Source organism: Anopheles gambiae, chromosome 2 (genome assembly GCF_943734735.2).
Source record: "Anopheles gambiae chromosome 2, idAnoGambNW_F1_1, whole genome shotgun sequence".
Taxonomy (NCBI): Eukaryota; Metazoa; Arthropoda; class Insecta; order Diptera; family Culicidae; genus Anopheles; species Anopheles gambiae.
Window position 1 is genome coordinate 87,313,436 of NC_064601.1, and position 12,153 is coordinate 87,325,588.

Here is a 12,153-nt window from a genome sequence, read left to right on the forward strand (position 1 = left end):
GTAACATGTACAAACTTAAACAGTACCTAAAGCTCATGCTTGTCACAGTATGATTTACTATATCCGTCATTCCGAGGATGCAAAAAAAGCGTTCCAGTTCCGCTTGGAGTACGAAACCATCTTCTTCACCCTTTTTTATTTATTAAACACAATCCATTCTTCCTGGAGAAAAGAGACATTCTCCCACAATTAGTCACCACGAAACGCTGTGCCCGGAGTGCAGTGCGAAAAAGACACCGAGTGTTGATGGTTATCTACCACAACCCATCTACCTTCTCCACACACACACTCACGTCGTTTGCGAAATGAGTCGATCCGGAACCGATGTGGTGGTGATGATGGTGCCTGGGAATTGATTTTCACAGCCCAGGCCCCGCACAAGAACTGGAGCGATGCATAGCCCCAGAAGATGGAGAACGAAACTTTCTCCCGACCCCAGTGAGACAGCCACCGAGCGTCCGGACCCACGAAAACTGGGCGCACAGCCCACCTTACCTGCGACCCGTGTGAATGCTCATAGCCCCGTAGCAGCGGAGAATTACGCCGGACACAGGAAAGCTTACCAGACCGTAACCGAACCAACCGCCTCCCAGGATGAATGGCAAAATGTAGTGTTTTAATGGTCTTTTTTTTTTTTTGGTCTGTGCCTTCTGGGCAACACAGCACATCGTTGTCTGACAGTTTTTTGTGATATTTTTGACTTGTTTTGGGTCCCCCTTCAATACTGTTGCTGGCCACACGAGTACAGTACTTCTGCACTCCGGATGACGCCGGCACTGATTGCGGGTGGAAGACTTCAGAAAAATGAAAGTGTGGAAGGTGTTTGCGAAGTTTTTTGTCGAGCGGTGTGTTTAAGCAGAAAATGGTCTCCTGCTTGAGCCATCCGTATCAACGAAAAAACGGTTGAGACATTTTTGTAGGTACTTCAAAGGAAAAATGTAGGCTTTTATGAATCAAGTGAAAACTGTGGTTTTCAATAAAAAAATTTGATATAAAAATTAGTTTTTCTTTTAAAAAGTGCAAAGCAAATATTGAGTGTAAAGATTAAAAGTTTATTAAACGTGTATGCAAACGATCATTAATAACTAAAAAATGAAATAACTAAGAAATAGCACAGACACCGATTCATTCTGTTGACTGTGTACAACTGGCTGTGGTTGGCTCAATGAAAAGCCCGAACCTACAAATTAGCTGGAAAACTCATTACATCCATTCTGTTCAATAACCGACAATGCCGAAAAGTAATCATGGTCCATCATACAAAGTAATCCCAGGCGAAAAATGGAAACAATAAAAAAGGAAAACGCAAAAGCTTCGCAAAACCCGCGCCCAGAGATTGACACACTTCACGCTTTCATGTCGTTGGGGGCAGCAAACACACACACATCATAACGAATTATGCTGATCGATTCGTTCATCGGCCCGATCGGATGGGTTGGTGAGGGCAGGAAAATACACATGCACACAGAAACATACGGAGGAGAGCAGTAATAACCACAGCGCCACAGCCAGCCAAATTTCGTGCCTGTTTAAAGCGAAGAATGCATCGAAAATATGAAACACCCGAAAGAAGCCGGGTCCATAAGTCACCACCCCCATCCTACCAGCCCTTATAGACCAAACAGGGGGAGGGTGTCCTCAGAAGGGCCCTCCCCACCCCTTCCACACCAACCGATGCACGAATTGTGCAGCACAAACCCGACATAATAATAAGTTGCATTTTCGGCTGCTTGAATATTCATGCCGAATTTTATTTTTTTATTATTTTCTGGGGAGGCACGTGTGGAACAAACCAAAACAAAAAAAGGGTAATCAGTCAGCAGCGGCAAAGGGTTGTGGGTGGAAGGTAGACATCCCCCAACTCCAACTCCAGTTGGATGGTGGTGGTGGTTTTTTTTTTTAGCAGTAAACCCTAAAATTAAAGTAGGTCAGTGGTATAAATTTTATAGCCATTGTGTTAAAACACCCCTTCCTCTTAGTTTTCTCCCCCCAGTTTTGTGCGCCAATCGGGGCACGGGGGGTTGTTATGTTTCATATTTTCTACCTTTGCGTTGAGTGTTTTTTATGTTCGCTTTTTTCCTCCAAAGTATGAATCGTACAGACCGTTCTCCGGTAGGTTTGCATCCTGCGTCGGCAGAAAACACATCCTTTCCAACGACATTAACGGCACTAGTGTCCAATGTATGGCTGAAATATACGCACACACACACACACGTACACCGCAAAGCGAAAGATTTATGTCTGGAAGTTGTAACATTGGCAGCATTATCGATGCAAGAATTATCCCTGCATTGACATTTATGTACTGTGACTGCCATCCATGTCTGATGGGTGCTGCACACACATAATCAAAAACGGAAATTGCATCGAACGAACGGGAGGGGGAGTTGTTGTGCGCGTACGCAACAAGGAAATGGAACCACCCAGCGCGAAAGTTCACCTTTAGGGCGTAGCGTGCAATTATGATTCTGTGACACCGATTTTTTTTACGGGGTGGTCGTAAAAGTGTTGTGGAGAAGAGTGTTGTTCGATGCCTCGAAGTGTACGACACACAAATTGGCAATTTTGGCTTGGTGGCAGAGCTTTCAAGAATAAAAATAGTAATTACAACAAGATTTTGCTGAACGAGTGCATTTGACTTTCCTGTTTTTGGCTTTATCAGTTAATTAAATGCACTGAAAGGATGCTCGAAACAAAATGTTAATGCAGAATCTTATTTTTTAACTGCCCCTCTTTGCAAGTATCGATCGACACACGTTGTTTATTTAGCTATTATTTATCCATGAAAAAACCAACTACTTAAAAATCATTCTTTTTGTCGAACAATAATCCAATGGGGATGTAATACATCGACTACATTTACCAGATTATTCACCGCGTGCAAAATGTTATTCCACATCCATCTGACATTTCATTTCTATCATACAGGGTTTTCCAAGTCACTTTCAAAGGTAAACATTGTTATTCACCGCGTGCAAGATGTTAATCCACATCAATCGGATATTTCATTTCCATCATAATAATTTTTAATTTCATCAGCATGATTTTCAACACGGATCAAGCTGGATTGAGTTTGACATCTCTTTGTTATGTGTTAAAAACTGAAATTTTATTTTGAAGCAAATACACTATTTGACAGCTGTTGAAAAACATCTTGGATGCGTTGAAAAATTATGTTCACATGCGAAAGAGATTTGGAAAACACACTATGACAAATTTTAATTTCTTCAGCATGATTTTCAACACGCCTCAAGCTGGATAGAGTTTGTCAATTATATGTGATGTGTTGAAAATTATGCTGAAGGAATTAAATTTTAGTATTATGGAAATGAAATGTCAGATTGATGTGGAATAACAATTTGCACACGGTGATAATAATAATATTTATATTCGAAACTGAGTTGGAAAACCCTGTATGATGATTTTCTAATTAATAATTGATATGATGATATTAAATAATTCAAATTTAATAGTATTAATAATAATCATAATAATAATAATAATAATAATAATAATAATATTATTTTTATTATTATTATTATTATTATTATTATTATTAAGAATAAGAATAATAAATAAAATATCAGAGTAATGTGGAATAACTTCTTGCATGTGGTGAAAAACAATTTTTCAATACGAAAGTGACTTGAAAAAAATTAAAATGATGAAAATTCAACTTATTTTTCGTTTTTTTTTTCGAAAAAAGGCCCAAAGACAAACAACAATAAAGCGCATGCAAATGTCTTTTAGGCATAAAACATGGTGTTGAAGGGCACCTTCTTGAGCGTTGCTGACTAAAATTAAACTCTGCCATTGAGCGGACAGCGCCGTTTATCCTACTATTAATAATAATTAACGCTAAGCCATATGGGCTAGAGCGCTCCGCTCAGCAAATCGTACCTTAAAGGAAAAGTACGGCCCATCTCAAGGGCTACCGTTTTTGTTGTTAATCACTCACACAGGTTGTACGCATTGGGTGACGCACAAAAATAGTCTACAACCCGCCGACTTTACACCTACCCCACCCCCCTGCAGTACGCACTTTCCTGCTTCGTTCTGCTGCGCTTACTTAAAATAGACAAAAGCACGCGCTGGCAAACGAAACGCGATTCAGCTAATGAAGAAGAAAAAGAGGAAGAAGCAAACCCCGTATATTCACTCACACACACACACTCGCACGAGTGAGCAAGCAGTCTGAAAGGGTAAGAAAATCAATCACCCAATACACAAACACACACGGGCACGACTCGCGGTGATACATTCTTGACGGCGGCCTAACCTCGGGCCCATTTTCTAAACTAGGTCTAGTGTACGAGGGCAACCGCTTTCCGGCGTTCTCCCACCCATCCTCCTTTGCCGTGGCGGGTCTCCCAGCGACCGAGAGAGACCGAGACCGCCCGTCACCGGACCGGATGGGGATCGCGATCTAATCCCGGGCGCGATCGCGCGTCTACACTTGGGGCAAAACACACGATGCAGCGCGATAGTGTGTAGAAAATGCACCACGACGGCACGGCTGGCACCGAGAAGGTTGGCAATGGCAGAGAGTGCACCGTGTGCATTGGGATTTAAGGGGTTTACGGGGGAGCACGGGGCAGGCAAGATCGACCGTCAATGACAGCAGCTTTGCGTGCAGAAGTAAACAAATGCGCTAATCCGTCCGGATGGTAAAGCGTGATTTCCAGCGACCTTAATTTAATTTATAAGGCAATTATAATTTTACAACTTTTCGCGTTTAATAAACGTTTGTCGGTGATTAAAAATCATTATTCATCAACGGCAATGGATGCTTAACTGCCATTAGATGCTAAATGGAGGACAAAAAGTGAAAAATAGTCTTTGAGGAAATTAATTTCATTGGACAATCTTGTCGCATTAAAGATGCCATTGAAATGTAATTTAAAAACAGATGAAAAATACAGTAAATACTAAACAACATTATAATTCTGGTCCTTTCATAAATTTCCTTAAATCATTAGAATTTACGCAACCGTTTGACCAACATACTTGAGAGCGCGAGAGAAGATGTTTCTCTGTTTTTTGTCTTTCAAATTAATCCGCTGTGGCGGGCCCACAAACCTAATCGATGTAAATTATGTGCCAGACACCCTTTGTCCTCTAACCTTCAAAAAACTCCGATGCCGTAAGCAGAACCGGACGGCATTAGATGTGAATGTAAAATGAACATCACACGATGTGGCGATGATGATGATGATGCTGTGTGTTTGTTGGACTTCTAGAAACCCCTGTAAACAGTGCAGCAACAGATATGCGTCCAGCGCGATGGCATTGTTTTTTAGTTTGCGCGCAAGGTTACGGCATTACCCATTCGGAATAGTTTTCTAGACGAGAGCCGCACAACAAACGCATCCCGGACCGCCGGACCAAGCTCAAGTACATGCCGGCGGGGCCGGCTGCAATCAGATGAACTACGGAGAATGCAGCCACAGCTTGTCAAACACTGGCGCGTTCGGTTCCTCACGTACCGGGAAAGAATAGCGTGTGTCTGGGGGGAAGGGTGGGTAAATAAATGATCATACAGAACTTGACCTAAAATTCAATTACAACAAACGGCTTCTAAACCGATGTACCAGCCGAGCTGGCATTGAAGGAAACTATGGCGATGCGGCGTTGTAGTGGCAGCAACGCCGTAAACTACTTTCCTCGCCCTCAAAAACAGAAACGTTTTTTCTTCTTGCCTTGTTCAAGTATGTTCTAGTATCTCGCACATACACACACACACACCCACTTGGTTATACGCACTAATATACTCCACACGACGTCGTCGTCGCCGTTGTCGCTGTTCCCCAACGCTGTTCCAACTCAGCTTTGCGCTTACTTTCCCCACCCGATGCTCCATCCCCCAAAAGGCATCTTTTTCTAAGCGCCACGGTACGGTGGCGCCATATGACGGGGCTGCCTGACATTGACCGCGTTTCGGGTTCCGCCAGCACACAGGCACACGGAGCGAACTGCATAATAATGCAGCTGACGAACATGCAGCAGGGAAAAGGGAACGGGTCGAGATGGGCGGTGTTTAAATAGACCGAGCAGCGGCTTGGCATTGCACCGATGCGATGGAATGGAATGGTGGCGCGGGCAAACGCATTTCCATCGGAAGCCTTTCCTCCGGAGCTTGTGGGGGCGAGGGGAGAGGGAGAGTAAGTGAAGCTTATCTAATCCCATTTTCTCGTGTGCCATGAGTGGTTTTGGTTTTTCCCTTTTCCACACTTTCGTTTGTAAATTCACTTCCCGGTTGGCAACTCACGCTCGCGGGAAGTGGAAAATGAAAGTTTTAATTAGATTATTCTATACTAAAAATCAAATACAAATTAATTTTTTTAAACAAATTAGTATTATTATTATTATAGGAAAAGCATTAAATTCATTTCAATGGCTAATGAATTGCTAATGACTTTATTCGACCCTATCATGGTATATATCGTTCAGCTCTATAGTGGTGAGCAATTAACCAATGTCTATCACAACACAGGTTTGAATTAAAATCTCGTTTGGAGCAGAAACTTTTAATGTATCACATGTCGCATTAGTCTACACATTTCCCATTTTCCCCGTCCAAATAAAGGTATTGCGTTTGAATATTCCTCCCTTCTGCATTTCCTTTCCCATTTTCCCTGCTCTCTCCTTGCTTGCCTTGCATTTCTATGGACCAGAATCTTAAACGTCTCCACAAATCGTTTGCCCTTTTGGTGAAAACTGTGTTAGCCAATAAATCGAGCTGACCGGACCGACCGGGCCTGGCGGAGTGCATCATTTGTTATACAAAAGCCCGGGACGATTTATTTCCATTCACAGCACACCCAAGCGAAATGTGCCGTCCTTGCTTGACGGGGTGGTATTAGAGACACAAGCGAGTACACACTCATATTTACTTGCATGCAGCAAATACGAATGTGTGCTGAAACGCTGAACGAGAGATAGATGCAACTGCAACAGCAGCGCGTGCAGAAGCTGGTTAGAGAGACCGTTTGGCTGGCGAAGAAAAACGAACCGCGGCACCACACCGGGAGCAGTAGCGTAGAAACAAAACACACAAAAATGCACAAACAAACACACACACATTCGGAAACTTACAAATGAATGCATAACAAAATATCGAGCTCAAGTGCAATGTGTTTTCAGGTCAATGTTGTCAACTATTAGCCGCCGTGCGCTGGTGCCGTGGTGCAGTGGATGCATTTTACGCCTCGCGGGCATGTTCGATGTCACTGGGGGGTACAGTTGTTTTACTAGACATGTTTGTGCATTCTAACTATCGCCATATAAAGCGTCCTCTACCACAGTAAAATAAACAAGGATCGCATATTCAAGGATGTGGAATATTCCATGAATGTACCAACTAAGCATTAAAACAATATTATTTATTACATCCCGTGAAGTCACTTCCATACAGAGGAATTGAAGCATAAACACATATATCGATGCACGCATAATAATAGTCACACTAAACATAAATTAATAATCCGAAAAAAAACCAACGACAAGGTTACAACATTCAATAACAAAACTTCAAACCTCGTCGACACAAAAAGGGCGAAACGATCGCGTCTCGCGCTGTAACTGCTGCGGCAGCCCGTCCGCGTTTGGCCACGCATAATTAGTAGTAAAACGGTAAACCGGTACGTAAAATTCGACCAGGTCTATAAATATTTCAATTCCCACCCATCGCCACCCACCCGGTTTCTCCTTTTTGGAACGGCCCAACGGCTTCCACGGAATCTCCTTTACAACGGCAACTGCGGCTGTGTTTATTTCGAGCCCCGGTCAGCTGGTTGCAGTCGAGGATGAGCGGCATCACAGACGTACGAGGTAAAGGAAGAAGAAGAAGAAGAAGAAGAAGTAAACGCAATCCCTTCTTCGGTTGGCATCCAAAAATATGAGCAATCAGACGTCGAAAACCCGTCATCAGCCCCCAAGACGTTCTACAGCTAAAAGGCACACTGCGGAGCTGTGTGTCTGATTGAAGTACTCAAGCGAACGAAAGAAATCAACGAATAAAGAGAACGAGAGCAACAGAGACACATTGGGGGAAAATCGCCAGACGAGAAACACATTCATTTTAACTTTAAAAAAAACCTCCCGTACGCACTTCGATGGAGCTCTAGAAGCAGAAGAAGGGCTTCCGATGGATCAAGTGGCCCCCCCGGGGTTTGAGGAGGTGGAACGAGGGGGAAAGGGAGCGGCAAGAGAAAAAAAAAACTTCGTTAATATGAATATAAAGCAGCATGCTGGGCCCAAAGCAAGCGGGGGGCTATTTGTGTCAAGGACGCTCAGAATATGACAGCCCGCGCGCACCGTTTGGATTGAGCGCCGTGGATCAAGTCGGGAGTTGAAACGGTACGGTGCGCACGGACAGAAGAAGGTGGCGGCGTGGCAGCGGGCCATATATATCGGTCCAACCGGCCAAAGGGGAACGGGGAAACGGCAGCGGAAACACAGGATTAACGACGAAATCAATACACCACTACTTAATGCAGCGAACCTATGGTGGGACAGGTTTTAATTTCGGCTAGTAGTTCATTAATATTAAACAAAGCACTTAATTAAGCGTTTACTGGTGGGGCAGCGTGTGGGAAGCGTTAAGCGGCTTACAGGTGAAGCGTTTCATTGAAGCGAAATTCGAAAATTAATTGCAACTAATAAACAGTTTGTCTGACAGCAAAAATTGCGAAATCCTCAAAAGTGACTTGAATAGAGTACTGACGGGAAACCTCTCAGCAATTTAAAAAACTACGAAAAAAAACTCCCTTTTTCACTTCAGATGCGAAGTAATTTTAAGCATTTCTTCGTTCGAATTTTCAGTGCAAGCATAGTCGGGTTTAATTCGCTAACAAATCAATTTTTACACCTCCAACGGTGGAGAAGCTTTCGTGCGTTCGTGATGGAAGCGATGGAAGCAAACGTCTTGACTAGGTGATCTTTACACCAACCCACTCTTCCACTGCGACCGCAACCGCCCCTTAGCGGTCAATCTAGTCGATCAGGCCGAGTTCGGACGTGTATAGGCTCCGATCGTGCCATTGCAGGCTCGACTAAACTGCTGCTCCAGCAACAGACGATACCGGACAAACTGTCGGTGGCGAGTGGAAGCGAGCGAGAGACAGAGAGAGAGAGAGCAGGAGAGGGATGGATCGAGAGTGCGGTATGTGCGGTGGAGCCAACGACGAGCAGTAGTAGTGGTGCACTCAGGTGCTAAGTGTGCCAAGGACATTTTCTCAATCTCGGTCCGCTTCGCTTCGCATCGCTGTCCGGTCGGAACCGGTGGTGGGTCGCGCGAGCACAGTTGTGTGTACGTGGTGTGCGCGGCGCTGCTATTAGCTCGATTTGGTTGTTGTTTTTTTTTTTTGTGGCGATTTTTCTCTGAGTTGGATTTTTTCTCCATCTCACTCGAACTACATTATTGTAGCTTTCAGTTCTTTCCCAAGATTTAATTTTGTTGGTAGATATCTTTTGTTTTTCAGTGCATCCTGGGAAGGCTTTGTGCCTTTTGATTGTCTTTATTTGTATGCCCTAACGAAATGTGAGTATTAAATAAATAAATAAATAATAATATGAATGTTCAAAATAGTAAATAGCTTTAATACACTTTAAACCGTTGTTCCAATCAATACAGCATTCCGCAGGTCGTAAAACTATAGCAGATTTAAAAAACCGTCAAACCACTCGACCCATGCTGCTGATACCGATATAGACCGCCGAGAGGATTACAAAACATTTCTTCTCTTTAAATACGACACTATATTTACTGCCACCCCGTCGGACAGGTTCTCGGAGAGTTGGACCTTTCCCTACAAGATCACCTCCACATCCCTTCTTGCAAGGCACAACCTGTCTGCCCGAACCCTCCACTAGTGACTTAAACGGCGAGTCAAGCGAAAGGCGCACACCGGCCGTCTTTTGGGAGCGTGCGCGGAGGAGCCCGCATACCGCACCACAGACGAACATGCTCCAGTGTGTAGCAGTCCGTACAAGGACACCTGGTGGACACAGCCACACAGACACACGCCAGGGAGCAGAGCCGAAGCAGCAGCAACCCTAACACACATGTCGAAGCGTAAAATCACATCTTTGGAACATGAGCGTACAACTCGCTAAACTCTTCTGCAAGAAGCCCCAACTTAAGAAGTGTATGTGTGCTTTGCTTTTTTCTGTGTTTTTGCTCTGTCAACCGCTCTATTGTGTCATACCGCATCTTTGGCCTCTCTTCTCGGAGGTTGGCGGGCAGATATTTGTTGTACATCTTGGGTAGAGAGTGCTGGTTTATTTGTTTATTTTTTTGTTGTTGTTAATCATAAAACCCCGCCAGCGGTTGCCTGGCACGCACTGGCGAAACGCACTTAAGCAAACATTACATGCATCTTTGCGCTGCACAAAACAAGCGCAAACATTGGGACATGATAGTACACGGACCATGTGCTGTGTTGCTCGAGAGCCTAGGTGGAGGTTCGGGTTCGGAGGGTGAGTCCTCTTCAATGTAGGAGTAAATTGCGACTCGAAACGCAGGCAAAATAAACAGAGCATTTCTGGCGAGACAGTGAGTATCTGTTTTGCAATACTTACTGGTTACAGCTGCAGATTGTCATACGTACTGGAGTGTAGAAGAGTGCGTGTGGCTGAGAGTTTTGAAAAAGGTTTTCAACAAATTTGAAATAGCTTTTCTGAAGCAATTGCAACACAAAAGAAAGCTATGAAATGTCCAGCAAGATTGAGCATAGTGAACATAATCAAAACACAGCTTAATCCTCTCATTGGATTTAATTTCAATCGATTCGTCGATCAATCTTACGAGCTGCTCCTGGAAATACCGGCAGTAGTGGAAAACGCGCCTGCACGCTTGCTTTTGATTGAGCTATTAATTGCTATGCATCAGACTTCATCAGAGACTTCACCCTCTCTCACATCAATCGACATCCTCAATCAACGCCCTAATCGTGACGGACACGATTAAAGGAGCGCTGAAAGTGCTTGAAGAAAGAAACCTCCTTTTTTTTACTCAATCCCGCTTGCCATGCCATGCGTTAGAAAATCACTTCAGCCTCCTTTCCGTGCGCGGCAAAACGAAGCAAATAATGCTGGGTGCGTGCGGCCTCCGTCTGTCTGTCAGCTGTGAATGGCAAATCGGACGGGGGAGGTGGGAGCTTTGGGGCAAAAGACACACTTCGATTAGATTCTGCACCGCCCGTGCTTTTTTTCGCGTTGTCGTATGTGAATGGGAGGCAAAAATAAAAGACACCTCACACACTCGCGGGCTGCACTCTAAGGCTGTGCGCAACAAGCGCACGCCAAAGAATGATCGCACGTACTGCAATGGGGCAGAGGCGACACCCGAGAAAGCGAGATGAAGCCACAAACACACAATTGGCAACAAATCGGCAACAAGAGCAGAGAGTGCCGAATCAAGCCCACTAGGAGGGAGGGCTAGGTAGGTAACGGGCGCAACGGGTGGAAAGCGAATGAGGTCAAGCTCAATTAAAACATTAAAGCTCGGGCAGGTCGGCGGCGGCTGCGGCGGTGGCGGCGGCGGCTGGATTCAGTGGCCACCATCATTCAGCCACCTTATGCAACGGTGTCTGGGCTGGTGCCAACATCACCGGGGCAAACACACACTAATATACGCACGCAGCCGCTCACAACGGATCCGAAATGGGTAAGCACAATTGAGCACCACCGATTTTGCCGCGGAATGGAACAGGGCGAGGGCGTGGGGGAAGGGGTCCGTCTGGGTCGGTGAGGCTATTGTTTAATGGCATGGTTGAGTGTGCTTGTTTTTTATTGCTATTTTGCAAATATTGTGCTTGTGTTTTTTTTTTTTTGCTTTTTTCCCTCTCTTTTCCTACACGCACCGTTAAAGTTTCACTTCCACTCCACGTGGTGGAAACTTTGTGGTTGGAGATGAGAAATTGATGTAGTTTTTTTCTTCTTCTTCTTTTCCTTCGCTTGATCGGAGCTTTTTGTTTCTATTTCCCAATGTAATACATCCAATGTCCATTTCTTAGGATGGCTGAAAGCGAAACTGAAAGTTAATATCCGCTTGAAGAGAATTGTAAAGGTATATGAGCTAATGACGAAAGAGAAGCATTTATGCTCATAGACTTTACTTTCTTGCTGGTATTTAAAAAAAAAAATGATTCA

At 44.3% G+C, this 12,153-nt stretch overlaps 1 protein-coding gene across 8 annotated transcripts in view; it reads right to left on the minus strand.

Moving 5' to 3' along the window:
- The window catches only part of LOC1276344 (nuclear hormone receptor FTZ-F1), a 124,994-nt gene that overhangs the window by 76,308 nt on the left and 36,533 nt on the right, over nucleotides 1-12,153 (minus strand). The window lies entirely within an intron of this gene.